Source organism: Hylobates moloch, unplaced genomic scaffold, assembly GCF_009828535.3.
Source record: "Hylobates moloch isolate HMO894 unplaced genomic scaffold, HMol_V3 SCAFFOLD_4, whole genome shotgun sequence".
NCBI lineage: Eukaryota > Metazoa > Chordata > Mammalia > Primates > Hylobatidae > Hylobates > Hylobates moloch.
In genome coordinates this window covers 99,789,440-99,812,965 of record NW_026652279.1, presented here as the reverse complement: position 1 = coordinate 99,812,965, position 23,526 = coordinate 99,789,440, and the positions used below count along the sequence as shown (strand labels likewise).

Below are 23,526 nucleotides of genomic sequence, written 5' to 3'. Positions count from 1 at the left end.
ATATATAATTTTTGTAAAAATATACAAATTTCTTTTTTTTTTTGGAGACAGAGTCTCACTCGTGCCCAGGCTGGGGTGCAGTGGTGCAATCTTGGCTCACTGCAGCCGCTGCCTCCCAGGCTCAAGCGATTCTCTTGCCTCAGCATCCCAAATAGCTGGGATTACAGGCGTGCAACCACACCCAGCTGATTTTTTATTTAGAAAAGAGACGGGGTTTCACCGTGGTGGCAGTGTGGTCTTGAACTCCTGATCTCAAAGTGATCCACCTGCCTCGGCCATCGAAGTGCTGGGGTTACAGGCATGAGCCACCTCGCCTGACCAAATTTCATTTTTTTCTACTTGGATGTTCATTGTCCTACTCTCATTGGTTTTATTTTATTTTTTATTTTTTATTGAGACTGAGTCTCACTCTGTCGCCCAGGCTGGAGTGCAGTGGCAACATCTCAGCTCACTGCAACCTCTGCCTCCTGGGTTCAAGGAATTCTACCACCTCAGTCTCCTGAGTACCTCGGATTACAGGCTCATGCCACCACACCCAGCTAATTTTTTTATTTTTAGTAGAGATGGGGTTTCGCCATATTGGTTAGGCTGTTCTCAAACTCCTGACCTCAAGTGATCCGCCCACCTCAGCCTCCCAGAGTGCTGGGATTACAGATGTGAGCCACTGCACCCCGCCCCCACCCCCATTTTTTGAAGATACTTTTTTCCACCAATTTGCCAGAGCAATTAAGCAAGAAAAAGTAATAAAGGGCATTCAAGTTGTAAAGGTACAAATAAATTATCGTTTTCCATAGATGACAATTTATATGTACAAAACTTTAAGATTCCTGGCCAGGCACAGTGGCTCACACCTGTAATCCCAGCACTTTGGGAGGCCGAGGAGGGCAGATCACGAGGTCAGAAGTTCGAGACCAATCTGACCAACATGGTGAAACGCCCTCTCTACTAAAAATACAAAAATTATCTGGGCGTGGTGGCACGTGCCTGTAATCCCAGCTACTAGGGAGGCTGAGGCAGGATTGCTTGAACCTGGGAGGCAGACGTTGCAGTGAGCGGAGATCATGCCATTGCAGTCCAGCCTGGGCGACAAAGTGAGACTCCATCTCAAAAACAAAACAAAAGAAAACCTTTAAGATTCCTTGAAAAACTGTTAGAACTAATAAATTCAGCAAAGAAGCAGGACAAAAAGTCAACATGCAAAAGTCAGCTGCATTTCTACACACTAACAGTGAACAATCCAAAAAGAAAATTAAGAAAACAATTCCAACAGCTGGGCGCAGTGGCTCATGCCTGTAATCCCAGGACTTTGGGAGTCCAAGGCAGGTGGATCGCCTGAGCTCAGGAGTTCGAGACCAGCCTGGGCAACATGGTGAAACCCCATCTCTATTAAAATACAAAAAATTAGCCGGGTGTGGTGGCATGCACCTGTAATCCCAGCTACTTGGGAGGCTGAGGCAGAAGAATTGCTTGAACCCAGGAGGCGGAGGTTGTAATGAGCCAAGATCGCAGCACTGCACTTCTGCCTGGATGACAGAGTGAGACTCCATCTCAAAAAAAAAAAAAAAATCCAGTTACAAGAGCATCAAAAAGAATAAATATATAGGAATTAAATTAACCAAGAAGGTGGAAGATTTGTACAATCAAAACTACAAAAACGTTGCTGAAAGAAATAAAACACAAATGAATGGAAAGACATTCCGTGTTCAAGAACTGAAAGACTTAATATTGCAAGATGTCCGTATTAGCCAGAGAAATAGAGCCAATAGGATATACATAGATATATGAGTGTCTTTATTATAGGAATTAGCTCACCTGCTTATGGGGGCCAAGAAGTCCCACAATATGCTGTCTGAAAGCTGGGGAACTAGGAAAGCTGATGGTGTAATTCAGTCGTGGTAGGAAGTCCTGTGAACTGGAGGTGGTGGAGAGGGTACCCTGCTGGTCCTAGAGTCTAAAGGCCTAAGAACCAAGAGCTCCAATTTCTAAGGGCAGGAGATGATGGTTGTCCCAGACCCAGGAGGAAAAGAGAGGAAATATGCGTTTCCTTAATCATTTTGTTCTATTCAGGCCCTCAACGGATTGCAGGATGCTTACGCACATTAGTGAGGGCTGATAATCTTTACTCAATCTCCTGACTCAAATGCTAATTTCCTCTGGAAAGACCCTCACAGACCCATCCAGAAATAATGTTTTACCAGCTATCTGGGCATCCCTTAGCCCAGTCAAAGTGGCACAAAAAGTTGGCCATCACAATATCAATACTACCCAAAGGAATCTGCAGATTTTATGCAATGTCTCTCAAAATCCCAATTATGTCTTTTGTAGAAATAGAAAAGCCCACCCTAAAATTTATATGAAATCTCAAGGGATCCTGAATAGCCAAAACAATCTTTAAAAGGAACAAAATTGAAAGACTTGCTTCCTGCTTTCAAACTTACTATAGAGCTACAATAATCAAAGAAGTATGGTACTGGCATAACAGACACATAGATCAATGGAACAGAATAGAGAGCCCACAAGTAAACGTTTGTGGCTATGGTCAAATTATTTTCTTTTTCTTAAATTTTGTATTTTTTGTAGAAAAATACAAAATGGTTTTGCCATGTTGCCCACGCTGGTCTCAAATTCCTGAGTTCAAGCAATTTGCCCACCTCAGCCTCCAAAAGTGTTGGGATTACAAGCATGAGCCATCATGCCCACCCTCAAATGATTTTCAACAAGAGTACAATACCATTCAAAAAGGAAAGGACAGTCTTTTCAACGAATGATACTGGGAAAACTGGATATTCACATGCAAAAGAATGAAGTTGGGACTCTTACCTTATAACATACACAAAAATTAACTCAAAATGAATCAAAGACTTAAATGTAAGTGCTAAGCTATAAAACTCTTTGAAAACAAAAGAAAATGTTCATTACATTGGATTTGGTAATGATCCCTTAGATCTGACAGTAAAGGTACAGTCAACAGGAGAAAAAATGGACAAATTGGACTTTGCAAAAATTAAAAAATTTTTTGCATGGAAAGATGCTGTCAACAGAGTAAAAAGGCAACCCACAGAATAGGAGAAAATATTTGTAAAACACATATCTGATAAGAGATTGATTTCCAGTCTCTCTATATATAACTCCTAAAATTCAACAACAAAGAAATAACCTGATTCAAAAATGGGCAAAGGGCTGGCCGCAGTGCCTCATGCCTGCACTTTGGGAGTCCGAGGTAGGTGGATCACCCGAGGTCAGGAGTTCAAGACCAGCCTGACCAACAACGTGAAACCCCGTCTCTACTAAAAATACAAAAATTAGCCGGGCATGGTGGTGAGTGCCTGTAATCCCAGCTACTTGGGAGGCTGAGGCAGGAGAATCACTTGAACCCGGGAGGCAGAGGTTGCAGTGAGCCGAGATGGTGCCACTGTACGCCAGCCTGAGTGACAAGAGCGAAACTCCATCTCACAAAAAAAAAAAAAAGACAAAGGAATTGAATAGACATTTCTCCAAACAAGATACATGAATGCCAATAAGCACATGAAAAGATGCTCAACATCTCTAATAATCAGAGAAATGCAAATCAAAACCACAATTGGATACCACCTTACATCAATTAGAATAACTACTATCAAAAAGCTACTACCGACCAGGTGCAGTGGCTTGCGCCTGTAATCCCAGTACCTTGGGAGGCCAAGGCAGGCAGATCACTTGAGGTGAGGAGTTCGAGACCAGCCTGGACAACATGGCGAAACCCTGTATCTACTAAAAATACGAAAATTAGCTGGGTGTGATGGTGCACGCCTATAGTCCCAGCTACTTGGGCAGCTGACACAGGAGAATCGATTGAACCCAGGAGGCTGAGGTTGCAGCGAGCTGAGATCATGCCATTGCACTCCAGCATGGGCAACAGGGCAAGATTCCATCTCAAAAAAAAAAAAAAAGTAATCAAAAAGTAATCAGTGTTGGCAAGAATGTGAAGAAATTGGAACCCTTGTGCACTGTTGGTGGGAATGTAAAATGGTACAGATGCTGTGGAAAACAGCCAAACATTTAAAATGTAATTACTATATAATCCAGTGATTTCACTTCGGTGTATATAGTCAAAAAAATGAAAACAGGGTCTTCAAGATATCTTTGTATACCCACATTTATAGCAGCATCATTCACAATAGCTAAAATGTGGAAGCAACCTTAGTGTCCATCGGCAGGAGTGGATAAGCAAGATGGGGTACATACATACAATGGAATATTGTTTAGTCTTAAAAAGGAAGGAAATTTGGACATATGCTGCCACATGGATGAACCTTAAGGATATTACAGTAAGTGAAATAAGGCAGTCACAAAATGAAAAATACATAATATTCCACTTACATGATGCTATGGTTTGGATATTGTTTGTCTCCACCAAAACTCATGTTGAAATTTGTTCCCCAATGTTGTGGTGTTGAAAGACGGAGCCTAGTGGGAAGTGTTTGGGTCATGGGGATGGATCCCTCATGAATAGCTGAATGCCTTCCCAAGGGGGCAGGTTCTTACTCTCACAGGAATGGGTTGGTTCCCATTAGAGTAGATAGTTAAAAGGAGTCTGGCTTCATTGGGTTTTTCTCTCTCTTGCTTTCTCTCTCTTTGTGATCTCTTTACACATGCCTACTCCCTTTCCACTTTCTGCTATGAGTGCAGCATGAGGTTCTCACCAGAAGTGAAGCAGATGCCGGCACCATGCCCTTTCAACTTCCCAGCTTGCAGAACTGTAAGCTAAATAAACTTCTTTTTTTTTTTGAGACGGGAGTCTCGCTCTGTCGCCCAGGCTGGAGTGCAGTGGCGCAGTCTCGGCTCACTGCAAGCTCCGCCTCCCGGGTTCACGCCATTCTCCTGACTCAGCCTCCGGAGTAGCGGGGATGACAGGCGCCCTCCACTACACCCAGCTAATTTTTTGTATTTTTAGTAGAGACGGGGTTTCACCGTGGTCTCGATCTCCTGACCTCATGATCCGCCCACCTTGGCCTCCCAAAGTGCTGGGATTACAGGCGTGAGCCACCGCCCGGCCAATAAACTTCTTTTTAAAAGAAATTATCCAGTCTCAGGTATTCTGTTTAGCAACACAAAATAGACTAAGACACATAAGTTACCTCGAGCAGTCAAATTCAGACATACAGAAAGTAGAATGCTGGTTGTCAGGGGAAATGGGGAGTTATTGTCTAATAGGTATAGAGCTTCACTTTTTGCAAGATAAGAAAAGTTCTGAAAACGGGTGATGGTGATGGTTACACAACAATATGAAGTTAGTACCATTGAACTGTACACTTAAAAATAGTTAATAGGGTAAATTTTATATGTATTTTATCACACTTTTTGAAAAATTTTAGGCCAGGCGAGGTAGCTCACGCCTGTAATCCTAGCACTTTGGGAGGTTGAGGCAGGCGGATCACTTGAGGTCAGGAGTTTGAGACCAGCCTGACCAAAATGGTGAAACTCCGTCTCTACCAAAAATATAAAAACTTAGCCAGTGTAGTGACACGTGCCTGTAGTCGCAGCTACTCAGGAGGTTGAGGCAGGAGAATCACTTGAACCTGGGAGGCGGAGGTTGCAGTGAGCCGAGATCATGCCATTGCACTCCAGCCTGGGTGATAGAGGGAGACTCCATCTCAAAAAAAAAAAAAGAGCCAGGCGTAGTGGCTCACGCATGTAATCCCAGCACTTTGGGAGGCCAAAGGTGGGCGGATCACCAGAGGTTAGGAGTTTGAGACCAGCCTGGCCAACATGGTGAAACCCCGTCTCCACTAAAAATACAAAAATTAGTGGGGCATGGTGGTGGGTGCCTGTAATCCCAGCTACTCGGGAGGCTGAGGCAGGAGAATGGCGTGAACCCGGGAGGCGGAGATTGCAGTGAGCCAAGGATCCACCACGTTACAACAGTCGTCGCTACAAGAATAATCCTTACGATGACGGTCGTTACGAAAATAAAAAAATTTAAGAGAAAAGGACATTGGAGCCAACTTTATTTAATTTCAGATTCAGTGGGTACATGTTTAGGGTTGTTTCATGGATATTTTGTGTGATGCTGAAGTTTTGAGCTTCTATTGAACCTTCACGTCACCCAAATAGTGAACATAGTATGTAATAGGTAGTTTTTCAACCCTTTTCCCCTCTTTTCCTCCCCGCTTTTTAGAGTCCCCAGTGTCTATTGTTCCTATCTTTATATCCATGTGTACTCAGTGTTTAGCTCTCATATATAAGTGAGAACACACAGTATTTGGTTTTCTGTTTCGGTGTTAATTCACCTAGGATAATGGCCTCCAGCTGCTTCCATGTTGCCGCGAAGGAAAAAATAACATAATTTTTTTTTTTTTTTTGCTATGGAGTCTTGCTCTGTCACCAGGCTGGAGTGCAGTGGCATGATCTCGGCTCACTGCAAGCTGCGCCTCCCAAGTTCAAGTGATTCTCCTGCCTCAGCCTCCCGAATAGCTGGCACTACAGGCGCACGCCTCCACACCCAGCTAATTTTTGTATTTTTAGTAGAGACAGGGTTTCACCATGTTGGCCAGGATGGTCTCCATCTCTTGACCTTGTGATCTGCCCTCCTCGGGCTCCCAAAGTGCTGGGATTACATGTGTGAGCCGCTGCGCCCGGCAATAGTGTCATTATTTTTTATGGCTGCATAATATTCCATGGTGCATATGTACCAGATTTTCTTTTTTTTTTTTTCCGGTAATGTGCCGATGTCATAACAAGTTTTGTGGGTGGCACATCTCACACATGCGGGTGAACACCCAGTTCTCACACTCATGAACTTCAAAAGGATCCCAGATTTTCTCTATCCAATCTGCTGGTAGAGGGCACCTAGGCTGATAACTTTGTGCTGTGATGAACATACTAGTGCAGATGTCTTTTTGGTAGAACAATTTATTTTCCTTTGGGTATATACCCAGTAATGGGACTGCTGGCTCAGGTGGCAATTCTATTTTTAGTTCTTTGAGAAATCAAACTACTTTCCACAGGGGCTGAACTAATTTACATTCCCACCAACAGTGTATGAGTGTTCCCTTTTTTCCATAGCCTCACCCACATCTGTTATATTTTGACTTTTTAATAATAGCCATTCTGACTGGTATCACATTATGATGTTAATTTGTGTTTCTCTGATTATTAGTGATGATGAGTATTTTTTCATATGTTTATTTGGAGCCAAATTTAATAGCTGTCACTAGCTGTAGTTGGCTGAATAATGGACCCCAAAGCTATCAGGTCCTAATCCCTAAAATCTGTATATGTTTTCTTACATGGCAAACATTTGCAAATATGATTAAATTAAGGATTATGAGTTAGGGAAAGTGTGGAATAATCAGGATGGGCTCTAAGAGCAATCACATATATTCCTACAAGAGGGATGCCAAGGGAGATTTAACATCCAGAAGAGGAGAAAGCAATGTGACCATGGAAGTGAAGATTGGAATGAGCTGGGCAATGTAGATCACATCTCTAATCCCAGCTACTTGAAAAGCTGAAGTGGGAGGATCTCCCGAGCCCGGGAATTAGAGACCAGCCTGGGCAACATAGTGAGACCCTCCAACTCTAAAAATAAATAAATACATAAATAAATATTAGCTGGGTGTGGTGGTGCACACCTGAAGTCCCAGCCACTTAGGAGACTGAGGTGGGAGGATCCCTTGAGTTCAGGAGTTTGAGGTTGCAGTGAGCTGTGATCACGCTACTGCACTCCAGACTCGGCAGCGGAGCAAGACTCTGTCTCAAAAAGAAAAAGAAATAAAGAAAATCAAGTCCCAGGTTCTGCCTCATAGGTGATTCATAAGTATTTGATGAATGAGTCACTGACTTGGGAGACCTAAGACACTTAATCCAGCTCCTGGAGTGGGAGGAAAGAGGTCCTTTTGAGAGGCAACAACCAAAGTTGCAAGAGCCTTTAAAGATCCCCTAGTCCCACTCACTTTTCACCCCCAAACCAGGATTTACAGATGGGAGAAGTGATCCTGGAGAGGTGAAGTCCTTGCCCAATGCACTCTGTGGCACAGATGGGCTGGAACCCTGGTCTACATAACAACCAAGTCAAGTTTTTATTGAGTACCTACTGGGTGCCAGGCATGGGGTTGGGTGTGGGAGGCCCAGATGAGTATGGGGTGAGCCCAGCTGTACCTTTCTGCCTTCCTGAGAGCAACAGGAAAGAATGGTTCAGACAGGAAGACGCCTCTGATGTGGTGGTTCTCAAACTGGAGAGGACAACAGCATCATCAGAGAAACATGTTTAAAATCGACTCTGGGCTGGGCATGGTGGCTCACGCCTGTAATCCCAACACTTTGAGAGGCCAAGGTGGGTGGATCACAAGGTCAGGAGTTCGAGACTAGCCTGACCAACATGGCAAAACCCCGTCTCTACTAAAAATACAAAAATTAGCTGGGTGTGGTGACACGTGCCTGTAATCACAGCTATTCAGGAGGCTGAGGCAGGAGAATCGCTTGAACCTGGGAGGCAGAGGTTGCAGTGAGGCGAGATCACGCCACTGCACTCCAGCCTGGGCGACAGAGCAAGACTCTGCCTCAATAAATAAATAAATAAATAAATAAATACATACATACATACATACATACATACATACATACATAAAATTGACTCTGTCTGGAAACCACTGGCCTGGGCTCTTCAAAACTGTCAGTGTCATGAGAGAGGGAAAGGCCAAGGGGCCATTCCAGATTGAAGGAGACCTAAGAGACATGGCAAGTAAATGCAACACCTGTTCCTGGCCCAGATCCTGGTCAGGGGAGGAGGATCATCCACAATGGAAAATATTGGGGCCATTGATACAGTCTGAATACCAGATAATATTATTCTATCAGTATGAGTGATACTTGCTCTGTCATTATGGCTGCAATGCTCTTGTTCTTTAATACATGCTGAGGATTTAAAGATAAAGAGACATTATGCCTGAAACTATCTCCAAAATTAAGTATGGGCCTATAAAAGGGATTTTTTTTTTTTTTTTTTTTTTGAGGTAGATTCTCACTCTGTTACCCAGGCTGGAGTGCAGTGGCATGATCTCGGCTCACTGCAACCTCTGGCCTCCTGGGTTCAAGTGATTCTTGTGCCTCAGCCTCCCAAATAGCTGGGATTCCAGGCATGCACCACCATGCCCAGCTAATTTTTGTATTTTAGGTAGAGAGGGGGTTTCGTCATATTGACCAGGCTGGTCTCAAACTCCTGGCCTCAAGTGATCTACCCGACTCAGCCTCCCAAAGTGCTGGGATTACAGTCATGAGCAACCGCGCCTGGTCTATAAAAGGGATTTTAAAGCAGATGTAACAAAACGTTAGTGATCAGAGAATCTGAATGAAAGGGTAGACATAATTATTCATATTGTCTTAAATACAACTCTGTAAGTTTGAAATTTCTCCTTTGACCTTGAATTGTTTTGAAGTCCACTTTTTTATTTTTTATTTTTGAGATGGGGTCTCACTCTGTTGCCCAGGTTCAAGTGCAGTGGCCCAATCTCGGCTCACTGCAACCTCCACCTCCTGGGTTCAAGCGATTCTCTTGCCTCAGCCTCCCAAGTACCTAGGATTACAGGCACCCACCACCATGCCTGGCTAATTTTTGTATTTTTAGTAGAGACAGAGTTTCACCATGTTGGTCAGGCTGGTCTTGAACTCCTGGCCTCAACTGATCTGTCCGCCTCAGCTTCCCAAGTGCTGGGATTACAGGCATGAGCCACCATGCCTAGCCATGGAGTCCACTTTTAAAATTAATAAACAAATCAGAGGATGGGCACTGTGGATCACTTGAGTTCAGGAGTTCACAGCCAGCCTGGGCAACATGGCAAAACCTCGTTTTTATTAAAAAAAAAAAACAAAAAACAGCCAGACATGGTGGCTTACACCTGTAATCCCAGCTACTCTAGAGGCTGAGGTGGGAGGATCACCTGAACCCAGGAGGTCAAGGATGCAATGAGCTGTGATTATAGCACTGCACCCCAGCCAGGGTAACAGAGTGAGACCATCTCAAAAAATAAAAATAAAATAATAATAATAATAATAAATATATGAGTCTGCTTAAAATGTTCTACACATGTGCATTTTAAAATTTCTCCAAATGTTACTCTCTGATTTTTTATTACTAATTTTCCTTTGTGCACTGTAGTCAGGGAATGCCATGTGTACATGATCCATTCTTTAATATTTGTTGAGAAATCCCTTATGATCCGGTTAGTATTCAGTTTGTGTAAATGTTTCACATATTGAAAAATTAGTCATTTCCTCATTATTGGATGCAGATCAATTTTTTACATTTAGTATAAATTAAAGCCATATATGTGCTAAACAGATTTTTTTCTGCGTGATTTTATGAAAGTGTAGCATAATTATGGATTTTTCAATTTCACCATATAGTTATGAATGATTCCATATGTAAGGTGCATGCAGTTTCTAAACTGAGCTGGGCATGGTGGCATGTGCTTGTAGTCCCAGATTGCTTGAGCCCAGGAGTTGGCTACTGCACTCCAGCCTGGGCGATAGAGCATGACCCCATGCTCTATCAATGAAAATAAAAATAAAAATAAAATAAAAACAAAACCCTTAGAATTTTCTAGTTAATTGTTCTTTTTTATCAATAAGTAATCTTTCTTTTGCCTAGTAATGCATTTTGCAGAAATGTCTATTTTATATATTATTGTTGTTTCACTTTCTTCTGCTTAATATTTATCTAGCATACATTTTTTATCTCTTTACTTTCTGTGTTATTATAATTTGCAGCATATCATAAACCATACATTGCTACCATTTTAAAAAATCCAATCTTCAAGTATTTCTCTTTCAATAGGCAAGCATAATGTCTATTCATATTCGTTTTTAGCATTTTATTTTGTTTTCTATTTTTATTTTGCTTACTTTTTTTCTCCTTTCTGCCTGTGATAGTTTTAACGTATGTCCACATATTCTCTGGTACTTTTCCATTTAATTTTTACTGCCCAATTCCCCTCTGCTTGACTGTGGGAAGCACTTAGTGACTTGCTTCTAATGACTTCAATAGAAATGACAGCGTAAGGCCGGGCACAGTGGGTCAAGCCTGTAATCCCAGCACCTTGGGAGGCCGAAGCGGGTGGATCACCTGAGGTCAGGAGTTGGAGACCAGCCTGGCCAACATGGTGAAACCCCGTCTCTACTAAAAATACAAAAATTAGCCAGATGTGGTGGCTCATGCCTGTAATCCCAGCTACTAGGGAGGCTGAGGCACAAGAATCGCTTGAACCCGGGAGGCAGAGGCTGCAGTGAGCCGAGATCACACTACTGTGATCTGTGCACTGTGCCACTGCACACCAACCTGGGCAACAGAGCGAGACTCAGTCTCGAAAAAGAAAGAAAGAGAGAGGGAGGGCAGGCGGGCGGGCATGCAGGCAGGCAGGCAGGCAGGCGAGAGAGAAATGACAGGGTATGGTCAGGCGCAGTGGTGCATACCTGTAATCACAGCACTTTGGGAAGCCAAGGCAGGTGGATTGCTTGAGCTCAGGAGTTTGACACCAGCCTGCGCAACTACAAAAAATACAAAAATCAGCGGGGTATGGTGGTACATACCTGTAGTCTCAGCTACTTGGGAGGCTGAGGCAAGAGGATTGCTGGAGCCCAGGAGGCGGAAGTTGCAGTGACCTGTGACTGCACCACTGCACTCCAGCCTAGGAGACAGAGAAAGACCCTGTCTTGAAAATAAACAAATAAAAAAGGCAGTGTACCACTTTGGAGACAACTAGAGAAGAACTGAAGCCTCGTGCTAATAGCCACATGAGTGGGCTTATAAGCAGATCCATCAGCCCCTGTCATATGACTGCAGCCCTGGCCTACATGTGGACTGCAACCTCATGAGACACACTGCGTCAGGGCCACCCAGGTGAGCTTCTTCCCAGTTCTTGACCTACAATAACAGACATAATAAATATTTGTTATTTTAAGCCACTAAGTTTTTAGATAATTTGTTAGGCAGTAATAGACTATTATCCTGCCTCCTGTGTGGTTGTTCAAGTTTTCTTTTTCCCATCACTACTAATTATTCTTTTTTTTTTTTTTTTTGAGACAGCATCTCCCTTTGTTGCCCAGGCTGGAATGCAGTGGCACAATCACGGCTCACTACAGCCTCAACCTTCTGGGCTCAAGCAATCCTCAGCCCCTCACTCCTGAATAGCTGGGAATACAGACATGCACCACCACGCCCAGCTGATTTTGTTGTTTTTTTGTAGAGACAGGATTTTGCCATGTTGCCCAGGCTGGTCCGAAACTCCTGGGCTCAAGTGATCCACCTGCCTCGGCCTCCCAAAGTGCTAGGATTATAGGCATGAGCCACCACGCTCGGCCAGTACTAATTTTTTATTCTTTTAGTAGCTATGCTTACATAGCTAATATATATTTGATTTTAAAATACCTACTTACATACATGCCCTTCTCTTACAAAATATAAGAACTTCAGAATATCTTAACACTGATTTCTTTTTCCTGTACTCCATGTTAATATTTTATATACTTATAGAATATAATTTAAAAAAAGAAATCAATAAAAATAGAAAGTAAAATGAAACAAGTAAAACTTGTGTATCCAGTTGGCAGCATAACCATCTAGCAAGAAACACCATCTGACTTTACACACTTCAATTTACTGTGCATAGTAAGTTGGAATTTCTCTAAGGAAAAAAGTAACTGTAAACTAAGTTTAAATTATTTTTATTAATTGTATTGTGGGTGGTATTTGTGTACATTTTTATTCTGTGATAGTGGCATCTATGTGTAGGATAAAGCAAATAAGATTTATGGGCCGGGTGTGGTGGCTCACACCTGTAATCCCAGCACTTAGGGAGGCTGAGGAGGGTGGATCACTTGAGGTCAGGAGTTCAAGAATAGCCTGGGCAACGTGGTGAAACCCTGTCTCTACTAAAAACACAAAAATTAGCCAGGCGTGGTGGCGGGCGCCTGTAATCCCAGCTACTCCAGAGGCTGAGGCCCGAGAATCGCTGAAACCCAGGAGGTGGAGGTTGCAGTGAGCCGATATTGTGCCACTGCACTCCAGCCTGGGCAACGGAATAAGATTCTGTCTCAATAATAATAATAATAATAATTTGGTTCTATTTTTGAGAACTGGACTATTTGGCACGAGACCAAAGAAATGCAAATGTAAGATCAGTGAGTTTCAGAAAAAACCCTGTGGTTCAGTATGAATTAATGTTATAATGCTAATATAACATATTCATTCCTAGCTCTGTTCCCTGAAAAGCCTATAAACAATAACCATGTAGAGCAATAAATACTCCTAGCTTCTAGATTTTGCTCCTTAACTACTATGTCCCACTAAAAGAAAACAATGGTTTGAAAAAATGACAGATTCGGGTGTGGGTCAAGAAATGTAGGCAACGATAGAACATCTCATTATAACAGAAAGCAAGGAAATATGAAAGATGACTCAGATCATATCAAAAGGGCTCAGAAGCAAAGTTGAAATGACCAAAGTTGAAACATTATGACTATCAATAGAATACCTAGGATAGATTAAAAGCAAAAGCTATTATATAAGCTTTAATCTCTGACTGTGCTCATCATAGTAAAATAATTGATCCCTTTGAAGGGTATTTGTAAAACAACTGTTGATATAAAAATAAAAATGTAGAGATTAGGCCGGGCGCGGTGGCTCACGCTTGTAATCCCAGCACTTTGGGAGGCTGAGGCAGGCGAATCACGAAGTCAGGAGATCGAGACCACGGTGAAACCCCATCTCTACTAAAAAATACAAAAAATTAGCCGGGCGTGGCGGCGGGCGCCTGTAGTCCCAGCTACTCGGAGAGGCTGAGGCAGGAGAATGGCGTGAACCCGGGAGGCGGAGCTTACAGTGAGCCGAGATGGCAGCACTGCACTCCAGCCTGGGTGACAGAGCGAGACTCCGTCTCCAAAAAAAAAAAAAAAAAAAAAAAAATGTAGAGATTAATCTCTAACATTTTATTTGGGGAGAAAGAATTGCAGCTGGGGGCATACACACAGATCAGGTGGTTTTCTCCATGTCTGAGGAACAAAGAGAAGGTTGGGGGTTTTATGAAAAAGAGAAATGTTACCTATTGCTTGTTGAGAAAGCTCTCTGGCACTAGTAAGGTTCTGGGGAGCTGGCAAGCTCCAAATGGTGAGCGACGGCGGTGGCCAAAATTAATCCTAAAGTTGCAGCAAGTCATCTCAGCAGTCTTAGATAAAACTGGTTTCAGGCTGGGTGCAGTGGCTTACGCCTGTAATCCTAGCACTCTGGGAGGCTGAGGTGGGCAGATCACTTGAGGTCAGGAGTTCGAGACCAGCCTGGCCAACATGGTGAAACCACATCTCTACTAAAAATACAAAAATTAGCTGGACGTGGTGGCGCATGCCTGTAATGCCAGCTACTCCAGAGTCTGAGGCAGAAGAATCATTCGAACCCGGGAGGCAGAGGTTGCAGTGATCCAAGATTATGCCACTGCACTCCAGCCTGGGCAACAGAGCAAGACTCCATCTCAAAGAAAAAAAAACATCCTACTGATTCTAGAGATCTTTTTTAAAATATAGCAACCAGTCATCTCATGCTTTTTCAATCTTAGATTCTGTTCCTCCTCTTCTAATAAATTTTCATTATTTATTGCTTAAAATAGCTTTTCACTGGTTTGTCCAAGATAAGCATGAATTCCCTCAGTCTCTTTTCTCTCTTCCCCACCCCAATTGTTTTCTATCTATGTTTCTAATATCCCTATGAATTACTTGGGATGACAATTTAAGAATATTGTACTACAACACTTTTTTTTCTTTTTTTTTTTGAGATGGAGTTTCACTCTTGTCACCCAGGCTGGAGTGTGATGGTGCGATCTCGGCTCACGGCAACCTCCGCCTCCCAAGTTCAAGCAATTCTCCTGCCTCAGCCTCCCAAGTAGCTGGGATTACAGGCATGTGCCACCACGCCTGGCTAATTTTTGTATTTTTAGTAGAGACAGGGTTTCTCCATGTTGGTCAGTCTGGTCTCGAACTCCTGACCTCAGGTGATCCACCCGCCTCAGCTTCCCAAAGTGCTAGGATTACAGGCGTGAGCCACCGTGCCCGGCTGTACTAAGCCACTTTCAAAGAATAAATAAATTTTGGTTCCAATTACATTTCCTCCACGGTTTATTTTACATATTAACTCCAATAATTAAATATTTTCTTTTCATATTACAATAGTAAGAAGTGCTGATGTTACTTTAATAAGTCATTAAATTATTATAAACAATTTTTTTTTTGTTTTTGAGACAGGGTCTCACTCGGCACCCAGATGCTGGAGTGCAGTGGCACAATCATGGCTCACTGCAGCTTTGATCTCCTGGGCTCAAGTGATCCTCCCACCTCGGCCTCCTGAGTAGCTGGGACTACAGGCATGTACCACTTCTGGCTAATTTTTAAAATTTTTTGTAGAGACTGGGTCCCACTATGTTTCCCAGGCTGGAAGAATTTTTTTCTATTTATTTATTTAGTTAGTTTTTGAGAAGGAGTTTCGCCCTTGTTGCCCAGTCTGGGGTGCAATGGCGCAATCTCGGCTCACCGCACCCCCCCACCTCCCAGGTTCAAGCGATTCTCCTGCCTCAGCCTCCCGAGTATCTGGAATTACAGGCATGCGCCACCACGCACGGCTACTTTTGTACTTTTAGTAGAGACGGGGTTTCGCCATGTTGGTCAAGCTGGTCTCAAACTCCTGACCTCAGGTGATCCGCCCGTCTCGGCCTTCCAAAGTGCTGGGATTACAAGCGTGAGCCACCGCGCCGGGCCAGAATTCTTTTTCTTAGTGTACTACTGTGCTGATTGGGAATTAACAATGATAGGCAAAATTTACAAGCTTTTATTAATTAATGTGCTAGGTGAATTCTAAGTGTCATATGTGTGATAATTTATTTAATTCTTTTTTTACTTGTTTTTTGTTTTTCTTTTTTTGAGATACAGTCTTGCTCTGTTGCCCGGACTGGAGTGCAGCGGTGCAGTCTCGGCTCACTGCAACCTCCACCTCCTGGGTTCAAGTGATTCTCCTGCCTCAGCCTCCCAAATAGCTGGGATTACAGGCGTGGGCCGTTGTGCCCGGCCAATTCATTTAATTCTAAAAAAAAAAAAAAAAATCTTCTTAGGTATTTGTTATATTTTTAAAATGATAAAAGTGAGGCTGAGAGAGTTTAAGTAACTTATCTGTTAAGATGATCACACGGTTACTAGTAATAAAGTTAGGATTCAAAGGCAGGCTATCTGGCCCCTTTGCATAGACTTGGTCATAATGCTGTGACTTTATATTAGCCGGGAGTCCTGAATTATCAAAAGATTTACAATAAATGACACTATCTTGTTGAACAATGAAGACTTTTTTTTCCTAAACTTTCGACAACCCTTGAAATCATGGCAGCATACTGAGGTGAGCGTTTTCACTGGGACATGAACCTGTTATTCCTGCCATTATCAGGAAAAAGAAATGTTACCCAATTTTAATCTTTGAACAGTATCAATGCCAAAAAATTGTGAAAAAGATAATCAGAAAATAGATGACAAGTGGCTACTGAGCTTACCATTTAGTTTGCCAGACCTTTAAATTTTCTCTATGGAGCCCTTCTCCACGAACTCAGTGTAATCAGTGCTTGTAATTTACAGCAGTCATTAAAATGATGACATTACATGTAATTCATTTATTTCCAAAGAGTAATTGAGGACCTAAAAAATGTAGGTGATATTAGGCATATCCATGACATACAGCACTATGCAATATGCAAAGGCTTACACAGCACTCTCATCAATCCGTGAACATGCTTTTGTCTTAGATCAAGCTTGTCCAACCTGCAGCCCTTGGGGGCTGCATGCGGCCCAGGACGGCTTTAAATGCAGCCCAACACATATTTGTAAATTTTCTTAAAACGTTATGAGATTTTTTGGCGTTTTGGTTTTTTTGTTTGTTTTAGCTCATCAGCTATTGTTACTGTTAGCATATTTTATGTGTGGCCCAAGCCAATTCTTCCAGTGTGGCCCCAGGAAGCCAAAAGATTGGCCACCCCTGCATTAGATGGTTAATGTCTGATTTTCTTTTTTTTTGAGACGGAGTCTCGCTCTCTCACCCAGGCTGGAGTGCAGTGGCGCAATCTCGGCTCACTGCAAGCTCCGCCTCCCGGGTTCACGCCATTCTCCTGCCTCAGCCTCTCCGAGTAGCTGGGACTACAGGCGCCCGCCACCACGCCCGGCTAATTTTTTGTATTTTTAGTAGAGACGAGGTTTCACCGTGGTCTCGATCTCCTGACCTCGTGATCCGCCCGCCTCGGCCTCCCAAAGTGCTGGGATTACAAGCGTGAGCCACCGGGCCCGGCCAATGTCTGATTTTCATTGAATAAACCTGTGCCTTTACCATACCACAGAAGTAAAACGGGGCTCAATGTGTTTTTTAAAAATCACATTATCTGTATTTCCAGACATAAGGTAAGTATTTCACCAACTTTCATCCTAACATCCTTAATTGTAATCCCACTAAGAACCGCCAGGGCGAGACCAAAGCGGCATCGCTTCCATCTTTACGTGGAGTCTGGGAAATGGTTCAGCACCACGACGTCCGCCGAAGACGTAGGCGTAGACGAGAAACAAAACAGAAGACCCCTCGTGGAGGTGGCCTGTGGGGCCCGCCCTCACCGGACGCCATCTGTCCCTGACTCTGCTCCCCCCAGGGGCCGCAGCGGGTGCGCCCCGCGATGGAGCGGGCTGTGAAGGGAGCCTCCATCAACCATTCAGGAGCAGGAGACGGTGGCAGGCGGTAGAGAGGCCTGGGCAGGGGCAGCGCCCCAGGCCGCTAGCACAGGACGGCGGCGCCCAGGGACGCCCCAGGGAATGCCTCAGCCACTCCAACCAGCGGGAGCCCAACTCCAAGGAAACCTGCAGCTCCCTCCATCTTGGTTGATGGAGGCGGGGAGCGGCGTCTGGGTGTCTCCACCGTCGCGCGCGACCAGTCCTGCCCCGCGGACGCAGACGCCGCAGCTGGGGCTGTTCCCTTGGCCGAAAGGCAGAGCCCAGTCGGGGCTTCCCGGGGACAAGTCCTGGCCCCACAGGGTTTGGTTTTGAAGGGGTCCCAAGTTCCCACAGTCGTCCCGACAAAATGGAGGACGTCGTCTCCTCCTGCTGCAGCCATGGCGGGAGGTGGGGGACTATTCCCCACGGGGCGCGGCGAGGGTGGAAGGGCCTCCACTGAACGCAGCGCACTCAAGACTCCAGTTCAACCGCGGCCCCGAAAGCTCACTTGGCCCCGCTCCAGCACCTCCCCGGCCTCGCCCCTCTTGGAGGCATTCAAGGAACTGGACAGGGAGGGCGCTGGGGCATCGAGGTCGCTGCTCTCCTGGGGCAGAGGCGTTGGGAGCCGCTGCCGCAGCCTGGGCGCCCGGGCTCAGGCGAGAGCAGAGGGCCCCGCCGGAGTCTCCCGGCCTGTGTAGGTCCCGGAAAGCCCCGGGCCCCGAGGGGCCGAAGCGCAGCCGCAGCAACGGGCGGCGAATCTCGGGCTCCTGATCCTGGCGGACCCGGCGGGTGGGGGCGGGAGACCGGCAGGGAGAGAACCCGGCCGGTAGTTGAAGGCTGGCAGAGGCGGGAGTGGAACTGCAGGGCCGCGGGTGCGGCCCGCACCTGACGGACAGCCCTTCGGACCACCCCACCGGGGGGAGGGCCCTCAAGGACGGCCGTCGGAGCCAATGGGTGTGCCCGAGGTGCCCAGGCCCGCCTTCCCCGCCAGCCAACGAGCGCACGGAGGGTGGGGCCTCCTCGGGCTCTGCCGCGCCGCTGCCTGCTTCTCCGCCTCCTGTTCCTCACCAGCACGAAAGCCGGGACTCGACGGAGCGGAGTTGTGCTTGTCGCCGAAGCGGGGTGGGCCGGGGGAGGGGAGGTTCGTTCCTCGGAGCCGCAGCCAGAACCGGGTGACGCTTACCCCCGCTGTCTTTCCAGTCCAGGGCCGCCGAGAGTGGGGGTGGCTGGGAGCAGCGCAGCCTCCGGAGGAGGCGGCGGAGGCCGAGGTGACTGGGGAGGCGGAGATGGGTGAGGGCAGCCTCCGGAGCCTCCCACCGACCCGAGATTAATACCCCGCGGCGCGGCCGCCGACGCCGTTGCTGCTTCGGGGCCTCGGGGGCAGCTCGGGGCTGCGCTCCTGTCACCGGCGCCTTTGCGTACGGCTGGAGGGGCTGGGAGAGCGCAGGCGAGGCTAGGAGGGTTGGGTGAGGCGGTCGTCAGCGGCGGGGGTCGCGGGGCCGGCGGGGTGGCGGGGCGGGGGTGCCGGCCGCTCGGGGAGGTCGCGGGGCATTTTGCTTTCTCTCCTGCCGGGGTGGGGGCGGGGAAGGGGCGCCCCGGTCGGGTCTTCGCTCTCAGGGCCGCGCTGCCACCCTGCCGCCGGAGCCGAGGTCCCCAGGTTTTTCGGGCGAGGGCTGCTGCCTCTGCCCCGCTGGGTCCCCTCCTTCGCTCTTCTTTTCCCCGGCGCTGCGCGGCTTTTACTGTTTGTTTCTTATCTGGGCGAGTTTAATGGCGGATCTGGGGCCCTGTCGTCGACTGCTGGGGCCCCAGGGCAACTTCTTGAGGCAGCTGTGGGCCCAGAGGTGACGCGCGCCGCCCGTTACCTCTGAAATGGTGCTTGGAGTGGCAGAGATGACGCCGGGTGGGCAAATTTAGGAGGGAATACGAATCCCTTGCTGGCATCGAGGCGACATTTACCCTTCCCTCTCCCGTCCTGGGAGCGGGCCTCGGATCCCTGAGCCCACTCCATCCCCAGTACTGCAGTTGGACGAAGCACTTTTAGCTTTGTCTCGTCGTTGCGGTTCCTATAGTTCTTTTTTTTTCAACGTAGTTTCTCGGTAACATTAGGGTGGGGGAGGGTAGCAGAGCCCAGGAACTCCCTGGCCTTTTACCCCATTGCCACCTCCCGGTGTTGAGTTGGTTGTGCATCCAGGTTGGTTGTACCGAAATTGGTTTTCAATTCTCATTCTAGGACCAGGAATCACCATCAAGCCTATGTCGTGAGGCTTTGGCAGAAATTAAGAAGGAAATACCTCCATTGTGAATTTTTTTTTTTTTTTTTACCCAGCTTTGCTGTCTAATATAATTAGTGCAGTAGTAGGGTGTTCTTCCTGAGGGATTTGCCTTTATGTTATCTTGAAGGCCTTGGCCTTCAAGCTAATTGCTTGGGTGCCCCTGTCCCCAGAGCCAAGCCATGGTAGTGCCTGGGAAGGCACGGGGAGTGCTGACATTTATACCACTAGAACTCTCTCAAGTTCCAGAACAAGATTTAAACTTAGCTCTCTTTTAAGTGCCTTGTATTTAATAATTTTTTCTTTTCCAGTAGATTGGAAAAACTTTTTTACTGTTGGATTAAAAAGAAACACTACTGAATAATCTGTCGTTTTGACGTTGACGTTTGCCTTGTATTTGAGGAAGACTGTTATTTATGTACCCTGACAGTCCTCCAGCTAGCATCACACGAGGAGGTAGCAGAAACTAATTGTCAAACTATTCCTAATTCTAAAATTGACCACCGAATCTGAGTGGCCTGATCTCTCTCTGTTAGGAAGTTAATGTTTGTTTTTGTTTTTTCGGGTTTTTTTTTTTTTGCTACTAGACAGTGATCTGTGTGTTCATTTTGGTACAGTACAAATGCCTTTCTCTGTCAGCTATTCACTTAATGCTTTTAACACCAATCCTTGTGTGAATAATTTCATTAGGAGTGACAAAATGATTATTTTTCTTTAATAAGCTTTACTTCTATTTTTATTATCTGGGATTCAGTTCTTGCCAGTTTTGTCCTTTCAACCCTGATCAGTTTTCCGTTGCTCATCAAAAACAAACTTGTGATTAGTTTATCTCCCATAGTAGTATTCCTACCTTCCTTTTACCCTTGTTGCTTTCTACTTATTTGCTCTCTTTAATTAGTTCAACTTAGGACTGTGGCAGGATGTGGTAGGTAGGTAAAGTGGCTGGGCACAGTGGCTCATGTCTGTCATCCAACCACTTTGGGAGGCTGAGGTGGGTGGATAGCTTGAGAGCTTGAGCCCAGGATTTCTAGTGTGGACAACATGGCAAAACTCTGTCTCTACAAAAAATACAAAAATTAGCTGAGCGTGGTGGCACACGCCTGTAGTCCCAGCTGCTCAGAAAGCTGAGGTGGGAGGATCGCTTGAGTTCAGGAGGTTGAGGCTGCAGTGAGCAGTGATCACACCACTATACTCCAGCCTGGGCAACAAAGAGAGAGTCTGTCTCAAAAAAAAAAAAATGGGTAAAGTGGCCCTGGGCACTGTGACTCACTCCTGTAATCCCAGCACTCTGAGAGGCCAAGGTGGGAGGATTGTTTGAGTCCAGGGGGTCGAGTCTGCAGTGAACTGTGTTTGCGCCATAGCATTCCAGGCTGGGCGACAGAGCCAGACCCTATTTTAAGAAAAAAAAAAAGCCTGGTCCATAAGGTTTGAGACACGTGCGCGCACGCATATACATGCGTATAGTTGGTGGGAGATATAATTCTCCCCTCCTCACCTGAGATATAATCTTTATCTTCTTTATTTTTTCCTTTATTTCTTGAGATTTTCTCAGTTTTATCTTTCAATTCTTATTGTTGAATTTTTCCTTTTTGCCACTAAGCTTTTAATTTCCAGCAGTTCTTTTTATATTAGAAGTGTTGGCTGGGCATGGTGGCTCATGCCTGTAATCCCAGCACTTTGGGAGGCCGAAGTGGGTGGATCACCTGAGGTCAGAAGTTCGAGACTAGCCTGGTCAACATGGTGAAACCCCATCTCTACTAAAAATATAAAAATGGGCTGGGCATGGTGGCTCACACCTGGAATCTCAGTACTTTGGGAGGCCAAGGCAGGCAGATCACCTGAGGTTGAGAGTTCAAGACCAGCCTGACCAACATGGAGAAACCCCGTCTCTACAAAAAAAAAAAAAAAAAATACACAGACACACACACACACACACACACACACACACACACACACACACAAAATTAGCTGGGCCTGGTGGCGCATGCCTGTAATCCCAGCTACTTGGGAGGCAGAGGTTACGGTGAGCCGAGATTATGCCATTGCACTCCAGTCTGGGCAACAAGAGCAAAACTCCGTCTCAAAAAAAAAAAAAAAAAATAGGTGTGGTGGTGGGTGCCTGTCATTCCAACTACTCAGGAGGCTGAGCCAGGAGAATCACTTGAACCCAGGAGGCGGAGGTTGCAGTGAGCTGAGATCACACCACTGCACTCCAGTCTGGGCGACAGAGCGAGACTACATCTATTATTCTTTTTTTCCTCTTTTTTTTTTTTTTTTTTTTTGATACAGTCTTGCCTTGTCACCCAGGCTGGAGTGCAGTGGCGTGATCTAGGCTCACTGCAACCTCTGCCTCCTGGGCTCAAGCGATTCTTGTGCCTCAGCCTCCTGAGTAGTTGGGACTACAGGTACATGCCACCATGTTGGCTAATTGTTGTATTTTTAGTAGAGACAAGGGTCTGACCATGTTGGCCAGGCTGGTCTCAAACTCCTGACCTAAGTGATCCGCCTGCCTTGGCCTCCCAAAGTGCTGGGATGACAGGCACCCACTACCACACCCAGCCTATGTAATCAGTTTTTAAAAAATTTTTATTTTAAATTTTTGTGAGCACATAGTAGGTGTTATATATATTGCATAATTCTTGACTGTTTTATTTATGGTTAAGAATTGGGAACTAAAGGCCAGGCACAGTAGCTCACACCTGTAATCCCAGCACTTTGGGAGGCCGAGGTGGGCAGATCACGAGGTCAGGAGGTTGAGTCCATCCTGGCTAACACGGTGAAACCTCATCTCTACAAAAAAATACAAAAAAAAAAAAAAAAAATTAGCTGGGCATGGTGGCAGGTGCCTGTAGTCCCAGCTACTCAGGAGGCTGAGGCAGGAGAATGGCATGAACCTGGGAGGCGGAGCTTGCAGTGAGCCAAGATCATGCCACTGCACTCCAGCCTGGGTGACAGAGCGAGACTCTGTCTCAAAAAAATGGCCGGGTGCGGTGGCTCATGCCTGTAATCCCAGCACTTTGGGAGGCCGAGGTGGGCGGATCACGAGGTCAGGAGATCAAGACCATCCTGGCTAACATGGTGAAACTCCGTCTTTACTAAAAATACAAAAAATTAGCCAGACTCAGTGGCGGACGTCTGTAGTCCCAGCTACTCTGGAGGCTGAGGCAGGAGAATGGCGGGAACCCAGGAGGCAGAGCTTGCAGGGAGCTGAGATCGCGCCACTGCACTCTGGCCTGGGCAAAAGAGCGAGACTCTGTCTCAAAACAAAACAAAACAAAAAACCAGGAACTAAAAAGCAAATTGGAAGAGTGAGAGTGGGGTTTCCAACTTGAAGCTTGCGGGTGATCTTCTGGCCAGTTGTTGGGGAACTCCGTAGGTTAATATTTTTAGGACTTTCCTTTTTTGCTGATTCTTAGTTCCGCAGGGAAGTCTTGCTCAGAAAGAAAGCCTCCAGAAAAGAGTTTGCTGCCTGGAAAATAGAAGTCTGGATGCCAGCTCTCTGGGAATC

General features: G+C 45.9%; 1 protein-coding gene and 1 non-coding gene across 9 annotated transcripts in view; one reads left to right on the top strand and one right to left on the bottom strand.

Annotated features, from left to right (window-relative positions):
* Positions 1–6,690: 6,690 nt before the first annotated feature.
* Positions 6,691–6,790, bottom strand: LOC116467720 (small nucleolar RNA U13). Its single transcript, XR_004247925.1, has one exon. It is a non-coding gene; the product is annotated as a small nucleolar RNA U13 (small nucleolar RNA).
* Positions 6,791–18,841: 12,051 nt separating this feature from the next.
* ZMYM5 (zinc finger MYM-type containing 5) overlaps positions 18,842–23,526 on the top strand; it is a 96,806-nt gene continuing 92,121 nt past the window's right edge. For 5 of the 8 annotated variants that reach the window (XR_009213222.1, XM_058437782.1, XM_058437781.1 and 2 more), the window contains exon 1: positions 18,911–19,016. The gene's annotated coding sequence lies outside the window, so the exon portion shown is untranslated. Of the gene's footprint in view, positions 19,017–19,329; positions 19,649–20,332; positions 20,475–23,526 lie in introns of those variants that run through there. The other 3 variants (XM_032150682.2, XM_032150683.2, XM_058437780.1) reach the window with 3 other exon arrangements.